Below are 6,000 nucleotides of genomic sequence, written 5' to 3' on the forward strand. Positions count from 1 at the left end.
GGTTTAGAAACTCTAATGCATAGGTGAATGAGATAGGCAAGGAGAATTTGGCCATATACAAGATGGAATGGGGAAGATGCTGGAAGGTGGAGACCCCACTAGGGGAGTGAATAGCGTCTCCCCAAAATTACTTCTGACACCCAACTTCTGGCACCTATGAGCCTTATTTTGGAACTAGGATTTTTGCAGGTGTAATTGAGCTAAAGATCTTGAGATCATACCATCCTTGATTTAGGGTGGGCCCTAAATCTAAATATTGGTGTCCTTATAAAATAAAGCAGGGGAAGATTTGAGACACAGGGAAGGAGGCCTGTGAAGACAGAGGTGGAGACGAGAGTGCAGCTGCCACCAGTCGAGGCAGGAAGACCTGGAGGCAGCACAGGCAAGGGAGGATCCTCCCCTAGAGCCTTCAGAGAGAGTGTGACTCTGCCGGCCAAACTTCCGGCTTCCTGTACTGTGAGAGAATCAACCTGTATTGTTTCAGGCTGTTAAGTTTGTTGCGTCTGCCTCAGGAAATGAAGGCACCCATCTAAAAGCTCCATGGTCGTTACTCTGAAGAAATGTGTTAGTAGATCCCTTAGATTTGCCAAAAAGTGCCAGAAGTCTGTCATTTGTTGTCAGATCCTTTTATTTTTAATTTTATTTTTTAATTCTTAATTTTTACTTTTTATATTTTATTATTTATTTATTTATTTATTTTGAGACAGAGTCTCACTCCATCAACCAGGCTGGAGTGCAGTGGCAGGATCTCAGCTCACTGCAGTCTCTGCCTCCCAGGCTCAAGTGATGCTCCCACCTCAACCTCCTGAGTGGCTGAGACCACAGGCACTCCCCACCACAACAGGCTAATTTTTTGTATTTTTGGTAGAGAGGGGATGTCACTATGTTGCCCAGGGTGGTTTTGAACTCCTGAGCTCCACAATCTACTTACCTCACTCAGCCTTCTAAAGTGCTGGGTTACAGGCTTGGGCCATCACACCTGGCCTTAGATCCTTTTATTTTTAAATGTCAGCAAACAACTGATGTTTTTTCCTCAGTTCTTTGCAGGCCAGCATGTAAGGGGGAAAGCAGGTAAGAAATAAGCCTCCGGGGGCAGGCACAGGCTCCAAGTACCACATTAAGAACCTAGATTTGATTTCGAATTTGAGCTGCATTGAATTGTTTCAGGTGAGTGGTGAGTTCTGCCTGATGGGGTGACAGTTGTTGGTCCTGAATATGTTTACTGTCCTCCTAATTCAAGGTCAGAGGGAGCATCTTTCTTTTTTTTTTTTTTTTTTTTTTTAAGACGGAGTCTTGCTCTGTCGCCCAGGCTGGAGTGCAGTGGTGCAATCTCGGCTCACTGCAAGTCTGGCCTCCTGGGTTCACGTCATTCTCCTGCCTAAGCCTGCTGAGTAGCTGGGACTACAGGCACCCGCCAACAAGCCCGGCTAATTTTTTTTTGTATTTTTATTAGAGACGGGATTTCACTGTGTTAGCCGGGATGGTCTCAATCTCCTGACCTTGTGATCCACCTGTCTCAGCCTCCCAGAATGCTGGGATTACAGGTGTGAGCCACAACGTCCGGCGGGAGCATCTTTTGCTACTTAAGACGTGGACCTGTGTCTCAGCCTAGTAGTGTGAAAGAATGAACCTGGATAGTTGAGTAGAAGGCACATCACACAAAACACTGAAACTGCCTTTGCAAAAGTTAGAGCAGTGAGAGAAGTCTTGTATGGCTGACTCCATCTTGCCTCAAGCCTCGCAGGCCAGCTATCTTCACTCATTCCGGAGCACAGGCCAAGCTAACCATGGGAGGAATTTATAGTTTAACTGAGAGCAAGGATGATTAATAGTGCCTTCCTAAAACTAATTCCTCCTTGCTCAGGGACCAAAAACTGATGAAAGGCCTGCAGATGAGGATCATGGGAGGAGCCTGAATTCTGCTAAAATGTAGGCATCGTTTCTATCATCCTTACTATCAAGAGTCATGTAGTCAGAGGTCACAAGATTTGAGCTGCCCCCAATTGCTCCTATGGATAACTTCACTACTATAGAGCCTAAGATTGGTCTCTCAAGATGTTTTTCAGACCTTTGCGTTCTGGCAATCAACTGACCTCACCTGGACTCGTGAGTCATGACTGAACCCATCCTGTGGCCCCACCTGGAGATAAACTCAGCACACAAGGATCATTTTCCACACTTCTATGATTTCATATCCAACCAATTAATGGCACCCATTTTCTAGCCTCCTGTTCACCAAAGCATCTTTGAAAAATCCTAACCTCTAAGCCTTCGGGAAGACTGATTTGAGTAATAACTCTGTTCCCTGCATGGCTGGCCTAGTTTCAATTAAACTGTTTCTTTACTGCAATACCATTGTCTCAGCGAACTGGTTTTGTCTGTGCAATGGGCAGAAAGAACCTCTCTGGTGAGCATCTCCACACATTCAGGAATTGTCTATCTAAGACAATGGAGTTATCTTCACCCTCAACAAATGTCTCAACTGTGACATTTTAAGCAAATCTTAACTTTGACTTATGAATTCAAGAAGGAAAAAAAAAGTAAGAAACTGTGATTGTAATAGTTCCTCTGGACGTCCTCCCCACTGGAGACAGGCTCCCTTGCTGTTGTGTGGTCACTGTTCCCATTAACCTAATGAAATCTACACTTGCAAATGAAGTCCTGGGGTCCGGACTAAATGTTCAGAGTCTGGCCACATGCTAATATTTCATGTGCTAGCCCATATCTTTAAATAGACTCATGGAAATGTGTTAAATGATATAACAGAATAAAAATCAAGCTTAACTTAAAGATGCGTCTTTTTTTTTTCTATATGAGGAAATAAAGCAATTGAACATTTCTTTGCACTTTATGTTAAATTAAATCCTAACACGTATAGAAAAAAGAAAAAATGCACTCTGATGATGAAGGAACTGAGTGCAAGGGTTTTTTTTTTTTTTTTTTTGAAAAGGGGTCCCCCCCTCCCCCCAGGCCAGAATGCAGTGGTGTGATCTCGGCTCACTGCAACCTCTGCCTCCTGGGTTCAAGTGATTCTCCTGCCTCAGCCTCCTGAGTAGCTGGGACTACAGGCAAGTGCCACCACGCCTGTGTTAGCCAGGATGGTCTCGATCTCCAGCCAGTGTCGTTTTAGTGAATGAAAACAGTGAATCAAAACCCACAAAAAACCGTTTTTGGCATTCAATTGGTTTTTATTGTATTTGAAGATAATCTCAGCCATTTGCTTTGCATTGGAATTCACTTTGTTTTGATCTGTTTTGCTAACAAATCAGACATTCAGTTTTGCGCACCCCAGGGGCAGGCAGCACACCTGTTTTATAAACCGGTGTCTACCCATTGCTTTGCAGAATACCAGACACGGGTGCTCCAATCCACACAGTGTTGAGGCAGTGAGGTTTGTGTTTCAGGGACTTCAGAATTCCTGAATGTACTGGTATTGATAAAAGGGGATGAGATGAAGTAGAACGATCGTAAACTTAGAGGTTGGTAACATGTGTCCTAGCCCCTTGTCTGTGGTAAATCTCAGGAAAACAGTATGCCCTTCTTGGGTTTCATTATCTCATCTGTAAATGAAACTGTTAGACAACGTCAGTACAGAGGACATGTGCTTTGACTGGAATGTGAGATAATTTTAGGTGTTATCAATCTTAATGTTAAATAATATGGCCGGGTGCAGTGGTTCACACCTGTAATCCCAGCACTTTGGTAGGCTGAGGTGGATGGATCACGAGGTCAAGAGATCCAGATCTTCCTGGCTAACATGGTGAAACCTCATCTCTACTAAAAATACAAAAATTAGAGCACACCTGTAATCCCGGCTACTCGGGAGGCTGAGACAGGAGAATTGCTTGAACCTGGGAGGCGGAGGTTGCAGTGAGCCGAGGTCATGCCATTGCACTCCAGCCTGGTGACAGAGCAAGACTCCATCTCAAAAAAAAAAAAAAAAAAAAGGTTAAATAATATTATGAGGAGTAATTTCCCATTAGCATCTTCTTTTTTCCTTCTGGTGATACAGAAGGATCATCTTTTATTGTAATAGCATTTTTTTACACTTTTTGAACTCCTATTTAAAAGAACAAATCCATGTTCAGAATTTTGGAGGTATGATTATGTAGGTAGAGCTCTATGAAATTGCTCATCTTTATTATTTTTGTGGCAAGATGTCATTTTTTTCACTTAGAGTTCAAGAAAAGGTTCATTTTTAAATAGATGAATTTAAACGCAACAGTGTGTCAATTTATAGATAAATACTGAGAAACAGAATAGGTAGAACTTAGGAGTGGCAACATTTGCTGGTAGTGCATAAGTCAGTGATATTCATGGGATCCTGCAGGCTGGTGTGTCAGGACCTTTGTCATCTTAAAATTGGACCTCTCTGTCTACTGTATTCACCTTTCTTTCGAAAAGTGCTGTAGTTTTCTTGAAAGTGGAAAAATAAATATACCTAAACACACACACAAACAAAAACTGCATGGATCAATTTCTCTTGCAGGTAGACATCACCATGTGACTCAACAGCAGCCAATAAGATGGAAATAAAGGCTATGAAGTTATCGGATGGCATCTACAAGGAATACTTAGATGAGGAGGTGACTCTGGTGGCAATTGTTCTTTTGTCTTTCTCACCTTCCTTCTTGCCCTGTCTGGAATGCTGAAGTGATGGCTGGTATACAGATGACTTCTTGTGATGTTGAGATAAACGTGAGAATAAAAGTCAGCGATTACAGATGGCAGAGAAGAGAGAGAAAGATAGGATGTAGGTGGATATTGATGGAACTAAGTTTCTATTACACAAGTTCTACCACTAACCTCTGGACTTTATGATATTTGAGGGAGAAATAAACTCCTATTTTAGAAGAGATCTATGTTACCTGCAACTGAACAGAATGCCTAGTTGGCACATCCTATGTGCTCCAAACCTTCCTTAATTTCTATGTGTAAGGCATACTTAGCCTTTACCCATTATTCTGTTCACATCCATTCACCCTAACGGCCTCCCAACTCTTTAGTAAAGAGTTTACTATAGTCTACTCTATTACCAAGGCAGATTCTGGAGCAAGCCCCACAAATCATAGATTGAATATCCACTCATCACAAGAGAGAGATTTGAAGATACTTCGGTCCAAACACATTTTAAATTTCCAGCATCTTTGGTGGACGTTCGTGGTGGTTGATAGGGTTTAAATGACTTGTGATTCAAGCTCCATATTAGAATGTAACAGTACAAAAGTTCGTGTATTTTTTTTTATTTATTTTACTTTAAGTTCTGGTATACATGTGTAGAACATGCAGGTTTGTTACATAGGTATACATGTGCCATGGTGGTTTGCTGCACCTATCAAACCGTCACCTAGGTTTTAAGCCCCACATGCATTAGGTATTTGACCTAATGCTCTCCCTCGTCTTGCCCCCAGACCCCTGACAGGGCCCAGTGTGTGATGTTCCCCTCCCTGTGTCCATGTGTTCTCATTGTTCAACTCTCACTTATGAGTGAGGACATGTGGTGTTTCATTTTCTGTTCCTGTGTTAGTTTGCTGAGAATGATGGCTTCCAGCTTCATCCATGTCCCTGCAAAGGACACAAACTCACTATTTTTTATGGCTGCATAGTATTCCATGAGTCTGGATTTGGTTATAGATAGAGCTGGATGTGCCTTAGCTATATCTAATGGGTTTTGACATGTTATATCAATTTATTACTGCTTTTGTAAATGAATATATTAAGAAGAAAAATTACAAATGAACCTTTCTTTACAAACTATTAGGATAAGCAAGTTCGTTATTAAAAAATGGATGTTTGCAACATACAGAGTAATTCCTTTCAGGAAATTAAAAATGATTAAAAATGGGGGGCGGAGCAAGATGGCCGAATAGGAACAGCTCCAGTCTCCAACTCCCAGCGCAAGCGACACAGAAGACCGGTGATTTCTGCATTTTCAACTGAGGTACTGGGTTCATCTCACTGGGGAGTGCCGGACGATCGGTGCTGGTCAGCTGCTGCAGC

General features: G+C 42.2%; 1 long non-coding RNA gene across 1 annotated transcript in view; it reads left to right on the forward strand.

Moving 5' to 3' along the window:
- Nucleotides 1-5,836, forward strand: part of LOC105545843 — a 39,464-nt gene extending 33,628 nt beyond the window's left edge. The window contains exon 3 of the long non-coding RNA XR_001007001.1: nt 4,490-5,836. This is a non-coding gene — a long non-coding RNA (uncharacterized LOC105545843). The remainder of the gene's footprint in view (nt 1-4,489) is intronic.
- The last annotated feature ends 164 nt before the right edge of the window (nt 5,837-6,000 follow it).

The sequence above is a fragment of the Mandrillus leucophaeus genome, unplaced genomic scaffold (genome assembly GCF_000951045.1).
Source record: "Mandrillus leucophaeus isolate KB7577 unplaced genomic scaffold, Mleu.le_1.0 Scaffold34, whole genome shotgun sequence".
Lineage (NCBI taxonomy): Eukaryota > Metazoa > Chordata > Mammalia > Primates > Cercopithecidae > Mandrillus > Mandrillus leucophaeus.